The following is a 22,053-nucleotide window of genomic DNA, read 5'->3' as shown; positions in this document are numbered from 1 at the left end:
CATGTGGGAGAGCTGAACAGTGAGGAGGTACAGGTTCTCCCCTGCCATATGACTGCTAACCCACCTGAAACTCTAATTCTGCTCTGTCAGTCATTTATAACAGGCCAGGTTTTCAGATGTGGATGAGCAGATTAAGAGTGGTACTAAACTCTCACAAACATGCAATATAAGAGGCTCATAATATGAGATAAAACATGTGTAAAATGCATGAAAGATACACTACCCCAAATGTTCAGAGCAAACTCCCCAAAATGTCCAGAACCTGCCTTCCCAAAACGTGTCACTTTAGCATGTGGATTATTTTGAATTTGGGTCAATGGAAGCCCCACAGCCCAGAAGAAACTTTTAACAGTCCATTTACTACCTAGAAGAATTTAAAAAACCCAGAATTGGGATTTTGACCAGAAGGAGCTTTTCTATCAGAGAAATCTATCTATATGGCAGAGCAAACTCCAATAAACTCCAGAGCGTCTGGTCGTCATTCAAGTCTCCCTACTCACTCCTTGAAGCCCAGGTCACTAACCCAACCCTTGGCTCAGAATATATACCCTCATTTTATTTCATTCGCTTTAGAATCTACATCCATGTAAATTATCCATGGATATGTGATTAAATTTGTTCATTTCTCCTGTTAGGGGGAAAGGATGTCAATTGTTAGTGGGAAAGGATGTTCTGAGCAAACTCCACACAGGTTTTGTGGACTCCATCCCTACTCCAGACCAAAGCCATCAAGACACCGGGAACTACAAATCCCATCATTACCGAAGGAAGGGTTGCTGGGAACTGAGGGTGGAGTTAAGCAGCCAGCCCAGACATGTGGGCCTTGGGGATCCTCTTGGCCTCCTGGCTCTTAGCTTTTTACCAGCTCTCAGCATGCCATTGGGATTCCAGGTCAGCGGAACTGGTAGGAATTTATCTCCCTCTCTTTCTCCCTAAGTTATTCATTTCCCTCCTTTTGTAAATAAACTTTTTATTAACCTTTTTGTGTGTGCCTGCAGTTGAGTATTATTATAAGTCCCTTTTAAGCATGCAGGTGAGGACCCACAGTGTGGCAACCCATTTCATATCAGGGTTGCCCCTGTAACACTCCTGCTACCTGTCTGACGTTAATTTCGTTTGACCAGTTTGAGAAAAACCCAAAGGATATGTGGGAAATATTCTCTCCACCCCATAAGCATTATACATCCAATGTGTGATGATGCAAAAAATAATTTGGTCTGAGAGACAGATTATGATAGAAAGCAATAATTGAATTGGATATTAAGGCTGAATAGGAATTTATCCATGAACAATAACATACAATAATAAGCATTGAACATACATAATTACCATCACTAGACTTAATAGTGCCCTTTCCAAGAGTTGGAGCAATAAATAAACATGCTGCCTTACACTAAAATATGTGAAAAGTATAACATTTATATTACAAGGTCACAGGTATTTTCTATTTGACTTACCCTTGATCAAATTTTGAAATATGTGATTGAGCCAAGCTACTCCACAATGATTAAGTCATCTGATTTCTGAAATATTCTTTTCTTCCATCTTCCTATTTTTTATCTTTTTAGCAAGATATAAATGAACATGGAATGTTGAGACTTGCCAAGAAAACTATAGCCATTGTTCACTGTATTTCCTTTCAATATGATACAATATAAGATAAGGTGATTCCATAAAATCATTCCACTTTGGTGTCATATTATAGGCAATGTCATTCTGGCATTTTTATTCAGTGCCTCATGTTGGAATTTTTTTCTTTCTTTTTTTTTTTTTTTTGCATAGAAGAACTGGGCTGTAGGCCAGAGGTACTTGAGGTTGAGAGGATTCACCAGAGGAGACAGAGTGGGGAACAAAACAGGCAGATCTTCTGAAATCCACTGCTGATGGGAGCCGTGGGCGAGACAGGAGAAATCTGCTCTGTGCTATATGGGTCAGCTCCCTGGCTGGGGATCAAACTCAGGCCTTAGTGGTGATAGCACTGAGGCTCAACCCCTAGGCCAAAGGGAGGCCCCATTTCTGCAAAATTAAGTAAAATAATTAATATAGAGTAATTGACACATTCAAGATAATAACAATTTCTTGAGTATATAAACATAAAATCCAGTCTTTTCACTCCTCACCTTTTTCAAAAATACTTCATTGGTTTTAATAATAATTGTATTTATTTGCTATAGCTACCATAACAAAGTACCACAAGTGAGGTGGCTTTAAAATTTGTTGTCTCGGGCCTCCCCAGTGGCACAGCGGTTGAGCGCCGGGTTGCGAAGCTGCCCGCAGACTCTGCAGCGCTGGTTTGATCCCCAGCTGCTCCCTGGCCACCGGAGGAGGGTGCCACATGGAGGGTGCCACATGGCGCGCAGACCTCTCCTGCCTCCCGCTGCTCCCCTCAGCAGTGTACTTCAATCCTTCTGCCTGCTCTGCTCCCCGCTCTGGCTCTGATGAATTCTCTCACCCTCCCATGCTTCTGACTGTACCCAGTGCTTATATAAATAAATAAATAAATCTTTAAGAAAATAAAATAAAATTTGTTGTCTCATAATTTCTGGGGCCTGGGAGGGGAGGGTCTCTTCCACGTCTCTCTTCCTGACTCTGAGATGCTCTCCCCAGGTCTTCATGTGGTCTTCCCTTTATGCTTGTCTGTCTCCATGTCCAAATTTTCATTTTTACAAGAACATAAGTCATAAGGACACCGACTCCAGGATGACCTCATCTTAAGTTTAACTAATTACATCTGCAACTAATTTCAACTATGTTCACATTCTGAGTTACTGAGGGTTAGGACTTCAGCATAAGAATTTGGAGCCTCCCTAGTAGCCTAGGGGTTGAGTCTCAGTACTATCATCCGTAGGACCTGAGTTTGATTCCTGGCCAGGGTGCTGAGCCGTGTGGCAAATCAGAGCTCTCCCATCTCACTCACTGTTCCCCTTAGCAGTGTGTTTCAGTCAATCTACCTGTTCTGCTCCCCACTCTGTGTCTGGGGAATCCTCTCACCCCCCGCACCTCTGGCCTACACCCCAGTTCTTCTACTAAATAAATAAATATTTTAAAAAAAAGAATTCCAAGAGGACACAATTCAACATGTAACAGTAATGAAGACGGCATAATAATTCAAGTAATAGAGAGAAAAAATTAATCACCTCCTCCTCTAATCCAATTCTATTACCCTGCTTTAACCAATTTTAATATTTTGAAATCTATCCTTCATAATTATTTCTATGATTGCACACACACACACTCACACACACACACACCCGTGTATTATATAGTTTTGTATTTAGACGTGTGCACAGCCTTTTTCTTGTCATAAAAAATCAATTATACTAACACATTATTTAGCCCTTTGCTTTTCCATTCCACAGTATATTATGGGTTTCTATATTGATATGTATCAATCTATGAGTATATTTTCTTTTTTTTTAAATTTATTTATTTATGCATACAAGAACTGGGGTACAGGCCAGAGATGCAGGGGAGTGAGAGGATTCTCCAGAGACAGAGTGGGGAACAGAACAGGTAGATTGACTAAATGCACTGCTGAGGGGAGCAGCGGGTGAGTTAGGAGAGGTCTACTGAGCCATATGAGTCAGCTCCCTGGCCGGGGATTGAACTCATGCTGCAGTGGCTGTAAATAGCTTCATAGGTTGTGTCTTAACCCCTTGCACCACCAGGGAGGCCCCTATGAGTATATTTTCATAATCTATAGTGTAAACCAATCATGAACTTCAATGCTTGCCTATTGGTGGATATTTGCGATGGTTCCAGGGTTGGGGATATTCATTTTTAAGTTTAACAATATGCACTTTCACTTATCTTCTTCCTAAAAACTAATACGTTTATTTATGTAAGTTATATTCCCAGAGTGGCATTTCTAGGTCAAAATAATGTGCACATTTAATTTTAATATGACTGCATGTATTTAAAAAATGTTTTAGCATTAAATCATTCTATTACTAGGGATAGAGAAACTATTAACTGATTCTAGTGCCTACGAAGTGTCAATTTTCTCTGCACTTTTGCCAAAATGTTTTTGACCAATTTTAGAACTTTCCTGGGAAATGGTATTTCTTTAATATACATATCCCTGATATACGAGTGAGGCATAGCTTGTTTTCAGATATTTATTGGTTAATTGTATCCCTCTTCTAAGGATTGCTAAATCATCTTGTGTGCCAATTTTGCTATTATATTTCTTATCTCTTATCCAGGAGTGGTTGTATTAATATATAATGGACATTTAGACCTGGTCACATAGGCTGCAAATATTCTTTTTTTTTTTTTTAAAGTGTAGTACAGGACAAAGTCGCGGTGGGGGGCAGGGAGGAGATTCACCAGAGAAAGCGGGGAGCAGAACAGGCAGATGTCCCTGAGGGGAGCAGTGTGTGAAACAGGAGAGGTCTGCTGCGTCATGTGGGTTATTCCCCCGCCTACCAGGGTTCGAACCCACACCACAAAGGCCATGGACAGCCTCAAGCCCTGCGCTCAACTCCCTGCGCCACCAGGGAGGCCCTAGGCTGTAAATATTCCTTCCCAATCTATCATTTATCTTTTAACTTCAAGTGGTACTTTTTGCCATTCAAAAATGGTAGGTTTTTATGTAGTCAATTCTGTTGTTTTATGATTTTTAGATTTTTCCACCTTCCCCTTGAATGTTCCTGCCCTGAACTCAAAGTTATTTATAATCTCCTTCATAATATTCCAGTATATTTTATTTTTATATATTTGCATTTAGGTCTTTTACATAGCTGGACTTCCTCCTTATATTTGTCCTAAGTTACAAACCTATTTCTTTATCCAGATGAGGATTCCATTATTTTGACACTATTTATAAGATAATTCTTCCTTTCCCACTAAATTGAAATGTCAGCCCCATCATAGACCAAGTTGTCATCGTAAAGATCACTTGAGTCATTCTGTGCTCTTCATTTTGATGCATTGATCAATGTGTTCATCCCGGAGGCAGTACCCAAATTATTTTCACTATAATAGTGTAGAGGAAGTTTAATACGTGGTATGGCAACTGTCCCTGCACAATTTGTTTCCTTTCACAGTTTTCTTGATGATATGTGTATGTTTTTTCTTCCGTATTAACTTTAAAATTATTTTGATCAGGTATAAAACAACAATAGCCACTGAGCACTATTCCATTGTGTACATGGACCACGTCTTGATCCACTCATCTGTTTGGGGGCAGTTGGGTAAGACAAGACTTACAAGCTGATCTGAGCCATCCAGCAGGGGAGGGGGAGGAAGGAAGAGAGGTCAGAACAGGGGAAGGAAGAGCACAAGGGACGACCCCTAGGGGTGATGGGTTGATGGTCATAGGTGAAATGGTGGTGGGAGAACAGGACTATGCCTGAGGGGAGAAATCCAATACTGCCCCAAAATTAACAAAGGTAAGAAAACAAATTTAATAAATTTTTAAAAAAACAACAATGTAACTCTGATGCAAATTCCCATACATATTTGGAGATATTAACAATTTTCCCTGTGCGGGATCCCACACATCAATCCCGTGAGTTTCATGGGGAAGGTGGAACTCACAAAGGTCCTGTAACTTCCTCAAAGCCACACAGCCAGCAAAAGGCAGACATAACCTTTAATATCTGCCCTGCACCAATTCCACATTAATCACCTTCTTTGTTCATATCAGAGAAGGAAAGTGATAAATTAAACGATGAGGTCTATTGATCAAACTACACGCTGTTTAGCCATTTACAAGGCTCAGACAAAGCTGAACACCACCAGCGCAGCACGGTTTATAAGCCAGTCATTAACTTTTATCCCAATGAATTGTTCCTCATCCTTCAAAAGCAGAACATTGAACTTCCACTGAAGAAGTACCTAGAAGCTTCCTGGCTCAGACATATCCTTACTGAGATGACATTTTGTCCTTATGCCTTTATTTTTTGGCTTACAACTTCACTTGTCAATTGCTGCTCTTTTAACAAGCAGCTGACAAAGTCTATTGAAAAAAAAATTTTTTTTTGTAGAAGAACTGGGGTGCAGGCCAGAGGTGGGAGGGGTATGTGTGAGAGGATTCCCCAGAGACAGAATGGGTGCAGAACAGGTGCACTGACTGAAATCCACTGCTGAGGAGATCAGTGAGAGACAGGAGAGGTCTGCTGCACCCTGTGGGTAGCTCCCTGGCCAGAGTGGAACTCAGGCAGTAGTTATGATAGCACTGAGACTTAACCCCTAAGCCAAATTTCAATCTTGGGTAGTAGGGCAGGCTCTGCAGAGTAGTCTGTGCTCAGCAAGTCCAGGAGGGATGAAGGCACTTGCGGAGCAGAGGCTACAAAGGGGACCTCAACCAGTAAACTGGGCTCAGTGACTGGGTCATTTCACGCTCTCCTGGCTAATAACTCCTTCTAGTAATTAGGTGCCAAGTAACAACGATCATCGCTAAGAAACTGAATGATTGGCTTTGCTCTGCCCCACCTTCTGGCTGGACAGGGGTCCCCCCAGCTCCCCACCCTTGTCCCCGCCCCATCCACCCCCAACCTCCCCCTCCACTGAGCCAGGTCACAGTGACCATCTCTGTTGCTCAAAAGTAAACACCTTTTCAGAATATCTCAAAAAATGAAACAAAGGAACAATAAAGAGGCTAGTTTCAAGGAAGAAGCCAAGCCCTAAGGTGGAAATTAGTTGTTAAGAGATGGACCCACCAGGCAACAAACAGGAAGACAGATAAGGACTAACCCAGTCAAACAAAGAACTTATCAAAAGCATTTACCTGACCATTCAGTACTCTTGAGCACTGGTTATGTGCAAAATCCTGGTTAAGTCAAGTTTTTAAAAATCATTCAGGGGCCTCACTGGTGGCCTAGGGGTTAAGTCTCAGCGTTGTCACCCTTAAGGCCCGAGTTCCATCCCTGCCAGGAAGCTGATCCACATGGCACAACAGACCTCCCCTGTCTTGTTCACTGCTCCCCTTAGCAGTGTATTTCAGTAGATCCACCTGTTCTGCTCTCCACTCTGTCTCTGGTGAATACTCTCATGCTCCAGCACCTCCGGCCTCCACCCCAGTCCTTGTATGCATAAATAAATTTAAAAAAATCTTTAAAAATCATTTAGTTGAACAAACTGACATTGGACACACATGACCTGGATGCCCAATGCTTTCACATGTCTCCACGCCTTTTATTCCTTTTTTTAAATCAATTTTTTTAAAAAAGATTTATTTATTTATGCACATAAGAACTGGGTGAAGACTGGTGTTGGGGGGGTGTGAGTTTGATAGGAGTCACCAAAGAGAGTGGGGAGCAAAACAGGCAGATCTACTGAAATACACTGCTAAGGGGAGCAGTGAGCAAGACAGGAGAGGTCTGCTGCACCACGTGGGTTGCTCCCTGGGTTTGGGGATGCTGCATCTGCATCCAGTGATATCTTGATAGTGCTGTCTTTAACCCCTGTGCCACCGGAGAGGTCCCCATTTTTTTCTTATTTATTTATTTATTTATTTAGTTAGTTAGTTAGTTTATTTTGTTTATACATGCACTGGGTACAGTCAGAAGCGCGGGAGGGTGAGAGAATTCACCAGAGCCAGAGCGGGGAGCAGAGCAGGCAGAACGACTGAAGTACACTGCTGAGGGGAGCAGCGGGAGGCAGGAGAGGTCTGCGTGCCATGTGGGACCCTCCACCTGTGGCCGGGGAGCAGCCGGGGATCCAACCGGCAGAGGCCGCGGGCAGCTTCCCAACCCAGCGCTCAACCGCTGCGCCACCGGGGAGGCCCCCCATTTTTTTCTTGACAAAATAAAATTAGAGTCTTCCTCTTGTTAAATCGAAGTGGTGATTTTATGCATAAATTTTCTATTCATTCTGCTTGTGTGTTGTCCATATTTCTTTAAACTGTTGGATCAAAGGCATGCTTATAATATTTCCTCAAAAGAAATCAGTGGGCATGGCATAAATTGATAAGTGAGCAATTTTCATTATAAAGAGATATAATGGCAAATTAGTATTCCAGAAGGTAGGATGAAATCTCAGTCAAATATTCATTAGCTTATTAAGAAGATTGGCATCTATTCTAAATTTACCATATGTGGGTAAAATAGAGTTGCTTAAAACATTTCAAATAAAAGAGAAGCTATTTTATTTTTTTTGGTTGTCAATCAAGTTAAAAGACAGGTTATCTTAAATTGTAGCACAAAATGTCTATTATTTAAGAGTTTAAAAGATATATTTCAATAATCCCCACTAAACAACAATATTTTAATACAGCCAGGTGTCTAAAATAATTATATGTTATTTGCAATAGACATATGCATCCACTAAAGACAAACAAACAAACAATCACCCTCGTAGGAATGGAATTCTGTGAAAATGGTGCTGGATTAGAAGGTATAGGCTCTATAATAGATTGTGTTTCCTCTACTGGGGATATTACACATAGTTGGATGAAAATGCAAATGAGATAAAGGCTTGAGAACTGCAAAAACTTAATAAAGGCAAAGCATACTGTTAGCATTCAAAAGTGGTGCACACTTTAATACCAAAATCAAATTTTATTTTGAATAGAAAACTCACTATTGGAAGAATTTTGCAAGTTTTTTGGTACTGTTAATATATATCTCTAAATCAGTTTGTTTTGTGAATTCAACTGATTTGGTTTTCTTACAATGCGGTTGCAAATATATAATAGCTTCACTTAATTGACTAAAAACTCTCTGTACTCAAAGGTCCCTTAGATGTTGTGTTTGGCAGGATTTTCAGCTCAAGTACACCTTGTTTTGGGAACAGAAAGTAAAGTCAGTGCTGCCACCTACAGGAAAATGCAGGTTCCAGTATCTCCACCTAAGCCAAAGGTCTCCATTTTCTCTCCTTAGAACTCCTGTTAAGTATAGAGTGGGCAAGAGATTAAAAATGGGAAAGAGCCTCTTGGATGAATAAAACTCAAATTTAAAACTCAACAAAATTACACCCTATAATTGGGGAAAAAATCCTGGAATAATGGACTCAAAGGCAAATTCTGAGGGGTTCGGGGAAGTGCAATACAGACATCACTAGCTGTGACTGATCTCTTAGATATTTAGTAAGGAATCTCTATGAAAATATTTTTCCCTCTCTACGACATTTGATGCCTACAATACAAAGAAAAAAAACAAGAAAATACTAGCATGCATTTAAAAGAACTTGGTTGGCATAATGCAACTTTAAGACTAGTCTTAATGTATAATTTTTTTTTAATTTTTTTTTATAGAGGCATGTTTTATTTATTTATTTGTTTGTTTGTTTGTTTGTTTTGTTTATACATGCACTGGGTACAGTCAGAAGAGCGGGAGGGTGAGAGAATTCACCAGAGCCAGAGCGGGGAGCAGAGCAGGCAGAATGACCGAAGTACACTGCTGAGGGGAGCAGCGGCGGCAGGAGAGGTCTGCGCGCCATGTGGGACCCTCCTCTGGTGGCCGGGGAGCAGCTGGGGATCGAACTGGAGCCACAGAGGCCGCGGGCAGCTTCCAACCCAGCGCTCAACCACTGCGCCACCGGGGAGGCCCTTAATGTATAATTTGAACTCTGCTTGCTCCAAAGTTTTGTTTTTATTGAAAAAATAAATTTTTATGTTATCAAAGCATCACTCAAAATGACTGAGAAAAGTGAACTACTAACATTCTTAAATATATGATGGTAACATTTTTCTTAAAACCAAGAGATTCTTATAATCATAAATTTTGATTATATATATTACTTGTGATTTAAAATTTGGACAGAATTAAGTGGTATACATTCATATAAGGCTTTTGTAACTCTTATATTCAAATACTCTCATGGACCTTTGTGTGGAAGCATCATTCTGAGCCTTAGAGGGAATCAGAAAATATTCTTTCTGTAATCATATTAGGAGAAGAAAGTTGTGGGGTGATATCAAGCCCCCATCTTCTAACATCCATTTTTTAAAACTGCTCAAGCCTTCTGATTTCAAATAGTTCAAAATTACAAAAGGCCAATTTCCTCACTTAGTTACTACCCAGTGTTTTGGGGGTTTTTTTTTGTAAATTGTATAACTATATCTGAGGCCACATTTATTCCAAATGAATATGATATTCTTTATTTCATTTCCAATTAATATTTGTTGGATGTTAAAGAAATTTTTAGATGGCCTCCCCTGGTGGCGCAGGCAGTTGAGCACCGTGCTGTGAAGCTGTCCGCAGCCTCTGCAATGCCGGTTCAATCCCAGCCGGCCAGCGAGGGTCCCACATGGCGCGTGGCAGACCTCTCCTGTCGCACCCGCTGCTCCCCTCAGCAGTGTATTTTGTCAGTCTGTCTGTTTTGTTCCCTGCTCTGTCTCTGGTGAATCCTCTCACCCTCCCACATATCTGCCCTGTACCCCAGTTCTTGTATAAATAAATGAATAAATCTTTAAAAAAAAAAAAAAGAAATTTTTAGAATTTTGATGAAAATCATCAGAGGCCTAGAAAATCCATTTTAGTCTGAGTGTTTTTAATTCTTCACTTTTTTTTTAAGATTTATTTATTTATGCATACAAGAGCTGGGGTACAGGCCAGAGATGTGGGGGGGTGAGAGGATTCACCAGAGACAGAGTGGAGAGCAGAACAGGTAGACTGACTGAAATACACTGCTGAGGGGAGCAGTGGGCAGGACAGGAGAAGTCTGCTTTGTCATGTGGGTTGCTCTCTGGCGGGGGATTGACCTCATGCTGCATAGGCTGCAGATTGCTTCATAGTGCGGTGCTTAGCCCCTTGAGCCACCAGGGAGGCCCTAATTCTTCACTTTCAACAACATATTAAGCCCTTTACTGTGAACAGCCCCTGTTGGAGGTACTGGGAGTGCCAAAATGAGTAAGATACAGTCTTCTGGATTCTAAACTAAGAATTAATAAAGGAATTTTTTTTAATCTCTAACCTATGAATATATTTACTTGGATAAATTCCATGTCGCACTCACAAGATTAAACTGAGTGGCTCTAAAAGTAACTGCTGGTGAATTTGATTATCTCCCTGACTTTTTTCATCCCTTTCAGAGACATTGAGGTGCCAATTTTGCGACTCCGTATTGAGTAATGAGAGCTTGTCCTTTGATCAAATTGCATTATGTAGACTACACTATTCGGAGTGTGTGATTCTTTAAAAATGAAAATGACGTGATTTAACAAATCTTTTTTGTTATTTTTTTCTTTCATTTTAATATTTATTTATATATATTACATCATTGTTCATTTTTGTACAATGCTTGATTTCTCCTCTCAGGTGTAGTGCCCATAAAATTCTTACCACCAACTACTAAACATAGAGCTTCCATATGATCCAGCAATTCCACTCCTAGGTATTTACCCAAAGGACACAGAAACATCAATTCCAAAGAACACCTGCACCCCTATGTTTATAGCAGCACTGTTTACAATAGCTAAGCTTTGGAAACAACCCAAATGCCCAAAAATAGATGACTGGATCAAGAAGATGTGGTACATATATACCATGGAATATTACTCAGCATTCAAAAAAGATAAACACATGCAATTTGCAGCAACATGGATGGCGCTGGAAGGGATCATGCTCAGCGAAATAAGCCAAAAAGAAAAAGAAAAATACCGGATGGTCTCACTCATAGCAGGAATCTAGAAAACTTAAATAAGGGACCAGGAAAATGAATAACTATAAGAAAGTGAAAATCAAAATCAACAAAAAACTATGAACCAGAGACACTTTTTGGGGGGTGGGGGCGGGAGGGGAGGGATTGGGGTCAGAATGGGGGGGCTGCAATTGTATGGGGAATATAACAATAAAATTTATAAAAAAATAAAAAATAAAAAATAAAAAAAAAAATAAACTACAAAAAAAAAAAAAAAAAAAAAAAAATTCTTACCACCAAGTCACCTGTGAACCAGTCTCTGCTTTTCCCCCTCCCCTGTTTTCATCCTTCTACCTCCTCCTCCCCTACAGAATGTCTCTGATTTATAGCTGCTGGCTAGTTTTGTTTCTTTCTTTATTATTATTATGTTTTTTCCCCTGATCCTTTACTTGGTTCCCTTATATTCCTCCTCTCAGTGAAATCATCTGATATTTTTCTTTTTCCTTCTGATTTATTTCATTGAGCATCATCCCTTCCAGCTCCATCCATGCTACTGCGAATGGCATGAGTTTATCTTTTTTGATTGCTGAATAGTATTCCATTGTGTATATAGACAACATTGAAACCACAGAGAAAGATTTAGCAATTCTTAAAAGGCCAGGAACACAGAATAGTTAAAAATTCTTCCACCTGTCTTGTCATTCTCAGCAGACTTGTGACCACACAATTGTAATAAGCTACCAGTCGGTGGCTTCAGTTGTGGGCCTCCAGACCCTCATGTTCCCTCTGCTTTTCACAATAGCCTCTTAGCTACAGTCCTTTCCTCCAGACTCACCTGCACACCAGTCCATCTCTATACACTTATGTCTGTGTAAAATCTTCAATGTTGACCTAAAGCCATCAGTTTACAATTCAAACTCCTGGAATGGAATTTAAGGAACTTCATGATGTGGGGCTTCCATCATTACAGCTAAATGACTTCTTGCATTCTGAAACTTCTGCTCTCCTGACCTTTGCACATATTAACCGCTCTACCTGGGATTCCATTCTTGCCTTCTGTTCCCTTACTCTGGCTAACTTTTATGTGTCATTCAATGCTCTGCTTAGCTCTCTTCTTTCCCCAAACCTTCCCTGAAGCACAAAAGGGTCAAGTGGCTATTACAGAACCCAGTGCTCACTCTGTCCTGTCTTAGCACATATCATTTTTTGGTGCTTACTTGTTTTATTATCCATTTCCCCAATTATATATATATATAAAAGATTTATTTATTTATTTATTTATTTATTTATTTATTTATTTATACAAGCACTGGGTACAGTCAGAAGCGCGGGAGGGTGAGAGAATTCACCAGAGCCAGAGCAGGGAGCAGAGCAGGCAGAAGGACCGAAATACACTGCTGAGGGGAGCAGCGGGCGGCAGGAGGGGTCTGCGTGCCATGTGGGACCCTCCTCTAGTGGCCGGGGAGCAGCCGGGGATCGAACCAGCGCTGCAGAGGCTGCGGGCAGCTTCGCAACCCAGCGCTCAACCGCTGCGCCATCGGGGAGGCTCACCATTTCCCCAATTATAAACCCAGGGAGTCATCCTTATTCATCTTTGGTCTTCAGTCCATGACATCAGTAGTTGCTCAATAAAAATCCCAAATAAAGAATTGAGCAGTAAATTTGCTCTTCCTAAAATGAATCCTGTAGGTGTATCTGCTCAAGTTAGCAAGAGATTCCAATCTACAAAATTTAGCTCTCTCAGGGATGGATAACTCACAGGAGAACATTCTCTTGCTATAAATTATGCAAATGTAAATCTGTATGAGGTGAATACTTAAGACATTTTTTAGTGGCTAAGAATTATGACTCAACTTACATCTGATTTTTAATTTACTCATGAGTAGGACAGCAAAAAATATCAGAGAAAGGGAGGATATTTGAATACAGATTGAGGAGTCATAAACCATGTTTATTTGTCCCTATGGAATGTTCATTGAAGGTTAACTGACAGGCAACAACCAGTTGGTTAATCACCTCTCAGCCTTCCTCAAATGGCCATTGTCTTTCCCAGGTGCCACCTTTATTGTTTCTCACTATAACACAACTTGACAAATAAGTATTCAAAATTAGATTTGTTATTCATGTAATAAAAGATATGTCACTGTAAGCTAAGTAAAGACCCACACCCAGGCATAAAAGTAGGCCTGATCGTATATGTTCTCACGGCTGCCCCTGATACCGTATTTTCTTCATCACCCAGATAGGTACTCTTAGACTAGGTAGTCCTTGCCCACAAGGTTTCCATTTTTTATCTTAATACTTCTGTTTCTCTTCATCTATGTGCTTCATTTCGTAGTGCAACTTCAGCACTTTAAAATGAAATCAAGGGGGCCTCCCTGGTGGCCCCAGGGTTGAGTCTCAGCAGTATCACCGCCACGGCCTGAGTATAACAATACAACAGTACAACATAGATGAAAGCATAGATAATACATTTTATGGCATCAGTGATAAAGATGTTTTTGGAAATCCAACAAGGAACATAAAAGCAAAAATAAACAATTGGGATTCCCTCAAAATAGAAATCGTTTACATGGCAAAAGAAGATGTAAGTAGATTAAAAAGACCTCTTACCAAATGAATGGTGAGTAATATTCACACATTACACTACTGACAGGGAGTAAATATCCAAGATATATAAGAAGTGATACAATTCAATAATAACAACCTATCAATAAATGGGCAGCAGATCTGAACAGACAATTTACCAAAGAGTGGAAACCCAATAGGCCAATGAAGACATGAAAAAATGTTCAGCATTTCCAGTGAGAGAAATTTAGGTTAAAAAAATTTAGGTTAAAATGACATTGCATCTCCCACGCATGAGAATGGCACATAGTAAAAAGACCCCCACAAGAAGTGCTGGAAAGGGTGTGAGAAAGGGGAATGCTATTACACTGTTGGGAATATAAACTGGTGCCGCCGTTATGGAAAGTGATCTGGATTTCCCTTAAAGAACTACAAATGGAAATATCATATGACCCAATGATCCCACTCTTGGGGCTCTATCCAAAGAATATGAAAGCACTAACTCAAAAAACTATATGATCTACAGTGTTTATTGTAGCACTGTTTACAGTAACTAGGACATGAAAGCAAACTAATTATTTATCAACAGAAGACTGCATCAAGATGTGGTCTATCCACACCACGGAATACTGGAATAATTCCATAAGGAAAGAGGAAAGGCTGCATTTATAGCAAAAATGAAAGGAGTTCAAGGGCATTGTGAGTACTAAAGCAAGACAGAGCGACAAAGACAAATACTAGAAATTTACACAGTAAATGATTTGACAAAGTAAAATACTTGTAAAAACCAGTAGACACTAATAAACAAAGTAAAGTTTCTGAGATTAAGAGAGTTGGGAGAGGGAGAAAGGTCAAGGGGATATAAGGGATGGTGATAGGGAAAATAAATCAGTTCAGTTTAAAATATTCAGTAAGGCCTCCCTGGTGGCACTGTGAAGCTGTCCACAGCCTCTGTAGTGCCGGTTCAATCCCCGCCGGCCTCGGAGCAACCCACATGGCTAGCAGACCTCGCCTGTCTCGCCTGCTGCTCCCCTCAGCAGTGTATTTTGGTCCATCTGCCTGTTTTGCTCCCCGCTCTGTCTCTGGTGAATCTTCTCACCCTCCTTCACATCTGGCCTTGTATAAAATAAATAAATAAATAAATAAAACCTAAAAAATAAATAAAATAAAATATTCAGCAGCCAAAATAAAGTGCATGTGATGGTAAAAAAAAAAAAAAAAAAGAAGAAACCCTTTCCTTGGTGGTGAAGGGGTTAAAATCTCAGCACTATGAATCTATCTCCAGCCACTGTGGCCTGAATTTGATCTCTAGCCAGGGAGGTGACCCACATGGCACAGCAAACCTCTCCTCTCTTGCCCACTGCTCCCCTCAGCAGTGTATTTCAGTCAGTCTGCCTGTTCTGCTCCCCACTCTTTCTCTGGTAAATCCTCTCACCCCCGCACCTCTGGCCTACACCCCTGTTCTTGTAAGTTAAACAGGTCAAGTACAACTTTTGAATTCATGTCAACCCAGCTGTGCTACATAAAAAGACAGGAGGCAGACACAACTAGCTGAGTTTCAAACCCATAAAGAAAAAAAATCTGTGTTCTCAGAGGGAGGAAAGTTTTATTTAGGAATTTTACCAAAATTATAGGCTTCAAAAAGAAGGAGAAAAATGCCCACAATTGAACGAGGGGTCCATCCTGGAGTGCTTGGCGCTCACCATGCCTTTCCAGCAGGGAGAAACTGCCTTTATAACAGTACAGGCTCATAGTCAGTAGGGATGAGCATGGCCTGGGGAGGAGTCCAGTGAAATTCCAAAGTAACAAAGAGTGTTACAAGATTTTCTCAGAAGTGGAAATTTTTGGACACCTCCTCCTATGCAAGCTTATCTTTTTCGGTCTCAATATTGACCCTAGCTCATCAGTTACAGGGACAAAAGTCTCTGCGCTAGGAGGACAAATCAAAAGAAGTGCAAAGAACACACTTTTCATGCAGAAGTTAATCAATACCTGTGCCTCATCTTTAAATTAATTAATGAGTGAAATAAACAAATAAGATCAAGTCCAACAAATGTCAGAAAATATTTAAATCAAGGAGATAAGTTATATGTATCGTGGTCTATCACGTCTAAATATTTCAGTGATTCCCAAGAATGGGAGCATTTCCTCCCGTAACCATTGTTGACTTTTCAAATGTAGTAAATCAAACCTTGGGGCAGTCCGGTTTTATCTCATTTGTCATCTAGATCTCAATTTTGTCCATTGACCCAGCAATATCTTTAATAGCATTTTTTTTGTCTCTTCTAATACAAGTTTCAGCCTAAATCTGGTATGGCATTTAATTGTCTGGTCTCTTTAGTGTCTTAATCTGGAACATTTCCACACTCTGTCTTTCATAATGTACTTTAAGCTGTATTTTAGAATACAGCCGTCCCCCTCTCTTTTTTTAAATAGAGCATTCCTGGGGCCTTTCTGGTGCTGTAGGAGTTAAGTCTCAGCGCTGTCATGGTAGCATGGCTGGCTGCTGCCTGAGTTCGATCCCTGGCCAGGGACTCACATGGCACAGAAGACCTCTCCTGTCTCACCAGCTGCTCCCCTCAGCAGTAGATTTCAATAGATACACCTGTTCTGCTCCCCACCCTGTCTCTGGTGGGTCCTCTCACCCCCCACAACTCTGGCCTACACCCCAGTTCTTCTATGTATAAATAAATAAATCTGAAAAAATAGAGCATTCCTCATTCTTTAGTTGTTTCATTTTTTTAATAATTATTTTATATTCATCAATTGACGTATCCCTATCACTGGCAAATCAGAAGCCATCATTGTGTAGAAAGAGCATAGGTCAGGAATCTAATCTGCTACAGTATAATGTGCTAACTCCATCCCTTTAATCTCCTGCCCTATTTCTTCACTCCTACTGACCCTTAAAATGTGACATCCAAATTACTGTCTCTGTTATCTAAGCTAAGTGGATCATGGATAGAAGGACCTGTCCCCATCCTTCTTTCAAGGTGAGAAAGGAGCTAGGAAAAGCTGATGGTTCCAACAGTCCCACTAGAGGGCACCATCCTTTTTAACTTCTGGTTCTAAATGATCCCTGATTCTTCTGCATCCCCCACCATCCTATCTTGGGTTCTTCCCACTGAAAGATTCCCATCACTGTTGCCCCTCTGAGTTTTCAGCATGCCAACTTGAGCTTTATTTCACTGGAACAGCCAGATATGTTCAGCAGAATTTATTATCGCCACTTTGCAGAGAAGGAACCAGAAGTTCAAACATACTAAGCGATTTCTCCAAAACCAGGTGTTTACAGGATGATAGATAAGGCTGAAGTCAAAACCTCCTGGTTGCTTATCTAATGCTTTTCACTACGTTTTCATGCCTTTCTGTGGTAATTCACAGCTACAGGCCCTGCTTAATCCCTTGGTGGCCCAAGACATAATAGATTATTTAAACAAACTTGAAATTTAGGAAAAAAATTAAGAATAAATTTGTTGTGATATACATCTAGAAAATGTGAAGGTAATGGCTCTGGAAATTTTCCCATAAGTATTCACTAAAATTAATCTCCATTCTCAAGAATATCTTTAGATGAGGGAATCATATTGTGAGGATACTAACTTGTAAATACTACAGCCACAGAAAACATTAAAGAATAGACAGAAGGAATCTAAGACATCCTGCTCAAATTCCTTGTTCTCCTTAGAGAAAATGTATAAATACACAAAATTTTAAAGGGGGGGGGTTTACAAATATGAAAACAGAGAGTTCTACGTGTCTTATGTGACCACACCAGTCTTTAATAGCAGATCTGAGATCAGAACTTGGATCATTTGGATCTCTTTATTGTTTGTGCCTTTTATTACAAGCTTTTAGTGAAATGTAAATTTGAAAATTTTCCAGTCCTCTCCTATAGAACATATATGTGCATTGTCCTGAGTTATATAAAGGAAAGACAGACATTATAAAAATCAAATTCAAATTAATTTATGTATATGCTGCAAGGTAAGAACTGAGGTTCACTTTTTGTATATGGATATCTGGTCGTTCTAGCACCAGTTATTTGCTATTCTGAATAATGAGATAGGATATTAATTCTACAAAATCTCAAACCTCAATACTAGATTTGGGCAATATGCATGTTGCATAAGCAAGTTTTCTTCCCCCTTAAATAGACCTCTCTAGAAAATAGAATTAATCTTTAAAAACTCACCCAGAGATAATGAGGAACTTGTTGATCAGACAACCAAGGTACAAGAATGCAAAATATGAAATTTGCAATTTCTCTGGCCACAAAATTCTCTTTTCAAAAGACTTTCATGAGTTGAGTTGTTCAAAAACTTTCCACTTGGTGGCGCCGTGGTGCTGCTACAGGATTGAGCCTGTTGATTTGGGTAAAGGTTCATTTGGGGATTGAATTCTTATGTAGGGTTTCGTGATTCTGAAACATGTGGTCATACCACAATGCGTGCCAACAATAGACAATTGCCCTAGTCATTTGTGCAAGGGAAGAAAAAGAAAAAGCATTTGTAAGTTGTTCAAGCGAAGGCAGAATGGGCAGGATTTAATAGCACTGGTCGGGCTGGTTGAACGAGTGTATAGATGAAAGCCAGCCCAACCTGTGTTTTATCTACAGTCTTAGACAAGAAATACCTCTGCAGGGTTTTTCTCTCTCTTCTTATGACTTGATTCTGAGGGAAAAAAAAAAATCGAGACTAACAGTATCAGTCCAAGTGAAAAGTAGCTCAAGTTGAACTTCATTCATTTCTTAATAAATATTTATTGGACACCTACTGTGCAATCGTTATTGGGCAATGTAAGTTACATTATAGAAGGCCAGACACAGTTCTTACTTCAGTTACACAGTTCTTACACAGTTCAGACTGCCTGAGAAGACAAGACATGTGTGTGAAGAGTAATTGATGAGTTATGTGCTCAAGAACTTGGAAGCTGTAATCATGGAAACTTGCAACGAGCAGGTGGGACTCTAGCTGGTCTTTAAAAATGGCTTTGTTGTGGCAGGCAGCTTGTCACTGCACAGCTGAGTGGAAACCAGGCCGGAGGGAGGAGGGCAGCATTAGCAGCTGTTTTGGGGAGAGGGAGGTCAGCACCTCCTGCCCTCCAGCAGTGAGAGGGGAAGCAGCCATTCCTGCCTCTCCACCCCAATGGACCACTGCACAATGGCTCCAAAGAGTCATCGATCTATTTTTAAAATTATATGAATTTTTCCCTTCTAGTTATTGGGGTGATCCCAATCTATTGATTGATTTAATTTGTACTTTATATAGTTGAGTTAGAAGTTTAAACACCAAATGTGATGTCTATGGAACAATGTGGTAAATCATGAACCCAGAGACTAAAATCCAAATTTCTTAGGAAGAGCATGGACGGCACTTGACAACTTCTCAATCCATACTCAAATTTTTGGTTTTTTGTTTTGTTTTTCTTAAAGATTTATTTATTTATACAAGAACTGGGGTACAGGCCAGAGGCAGGGGAGGGTGAGAGAATTCACCAGAGACAGAGCAGGGAGCAGAACATGCAGACAGACGGGAAACACTGCAAAGGGAGCAGCGGGCAAGCCAGGAGAGGTCTGCTGTGCCATGTGGGTATCTCCCTGGCCGGCCGGGAATAGAACCTGCATTGCAGAGGCTGCGGACAGCTTCACAGTGTGGCGCTCAACCTGCTGCACCACCGGGAAGGCCCTCAAGTTTTTGTTTTTTTAAAGATTTATTTTATTTATTTTTGCATACAAGAACTGGGGTGTAGGCCAGAGATGTAGGAGGTGAGAGGGTTCACCAGAGACAGAATGGGGAGCAGAACAGGTGGTTTTACTGAAATCCACTGCTGAGGTGAGCAGTGGATGAGACAGGAGCGGTCTGTTGTGCCATGTGTGTCAGCTCCCTTATGGGGATTGAACTCAGACCACAATGGCTGTCGATAGCTTGATAGTGCTGAGGCCACATCCGTACTCAAGTTTGTAAGGGTGGAGTGGTAGGAAGTATGGGGTTACTGTAACATATTTCTACAGAGGAAAACAATACATTGCAGTGCAGTATGATTTTGGTAATTTTTTATTCTGGATGCTGGGTCTATCGACATTTATTGGACTATTCTATTTTGTATATTTCTGAAATAGAGTATAATATCTTTTTCTTCAGAATTACTTGATAGTTTGGAAAGATCATTATGGGAATAGGAAGACTGAACTTGAAAATAGAAGTGGATCCAGGGGAAGAAGTGGATGATAAGGAAATGAAGCAGAAGCTAGAGCCAAGACCCTCCATCTGGGAAAACATTACTTACCAATTTATTCTACCTAAAGCATGATGCAAATAATGTCTGTCCTCCCTGAGAGACTTACAATTCAATACGAGAGAGAGAGAGAGAGAGAGAGAGAGAGAGAGAGAGAGAGAGAGAAAGAAGAGAGAGAGAGAGAGAGAGAGAGAGAGCTGCTTCTTGCTTCAACCATTTGTCCAGATGCGAAAGCAGGAGTTAAAGAGATGATCAGTTAAATGTGGATTATGGGGAACTGCATTTGAAGATAATAGCACCTGCTAAACAAGGAATCCAGGCACGCTTAACTGTAAAGCCGTTTTCATCTCCAGAGTTCCTCTGGTATCTTTTCACTCATCTATAGGCCAAAGAGGGAAACATTAGCAAATCAAAAAATTTTGATAAAGAAAAAGAAAGAAATATTTTCCAAAATGAGCTACTGAGTTGTAGTGAATAGAGCAAAGACCCAAAAGTAAGAAGACGTAGCTTAGAACTGTCATTCCACTTTTGAGTTGCGGAATTGAGATGAGTCACTTCACTTTTCTAAAATTCAGCTTATGCCTTTATAAAATAGTGGCACTAATAATTTCACAGTTCTGCAGTAAGGAAGAGATAGTCTAAGGAATAGTGATGTTTGAAATGTTTACATGTGCCCATAATTTGCATTGCAAATTCTCTCTCCTCCAGCTTCCCTTGCCTGCACACCTCAAGTCCCCAGCAGAGAAGAATACACAAGATTACAAATTACAAATTCAGGAGAGACCCAACCAGGTACCAGGTATAAGAGGAAAGCCATCTAGGGATAACAGGAAAAAGAAAACCTGGTTGTTTCCCCCAAGTGGAAGGCACGATAGAGAGCAAGCCAGAAGACTGGAGAGAAATTAAGGAAAATGCAGGAAACCTCCTTAATGACATAAAAAACACTTCTCACTCTTGGGGAGAAAGTTTTCTAAGGTAATAGTTCTCTGCCCTCTCACTTTGATACTCTACTGGGGAGATGGGGACTCTATTTGATCGGTGAATTCAGAAAAAGTCTCAAGACCAACATAAGGCAGTCCTTATTATCTCTCGCGGCAGCATCCACCTACCTGCCAAGTGCATGAATCCTGGTATGTGTTTGTAGCAGTAGCACCTCTGTAAGTGTAGCGTGGGTACATGGCAAAATGGCTTTCCAACACTGACATCCAGGACTAGAATTAACCACATATTTCATGGATGATAGAAAAATATAGGCCTGCCCCTACAGATGGCAAATTCCCATTCATGGCTACACTTACCGAGTCTGCTATGAGATATATTTATTTAATTTATTAAAAATTAATTTAATTTATATTCGATAAATTTATATAATGTAATATTATAAATGGGATTGATTGGTTGCAACTTTTATTTTTGTAAAGATTTATTAATTTATGCACACAAGAACCAGGGTACAGGCCAGATATGCGGGGGTGGGGGTAGTGTTGAGAGGATTCACCAGAGACAGAGTGGGGAGCAGAATAGGCAGAGTGACTGAAATACACTACTGAGGGGAGCAGCGGGAGAGTCAGGAGAGGTCTGCTGTGCCATGTGGGTTGCTCCCTGGCTGGGGATCGAACTTGTGCTGCAGTGGCTTTATAGGTTGTGTCTAACAATCACCAGGGAGGCCTGGTTGCAACTTTTAAATCAAGTGGAGGCAAAGCATAGGTGGTGTATCTAGTC

This window comes from Talpa occidentalis, unplaced genomic scaffold (assembly GCF_014898055.3).
Source record: "Talpa occidentalis isolate TD23 unplaced genomic scaffold, MPIMG_talOcc4v2.1 talOcc4.16, whole genome shotgun sequence".
Classification (NCBI taxonomy): domain Eukaryota; kingdom Metazoa; phylum Chordata; class Mammalia; order Eulipotyphla; family Talpidae; genus Talpa; species Talpa occidentalis.
The sequence above is the reverse complement of the archived record's forward strand: the minus strand, read 5'-3'. Positions refer to the sequence as shown.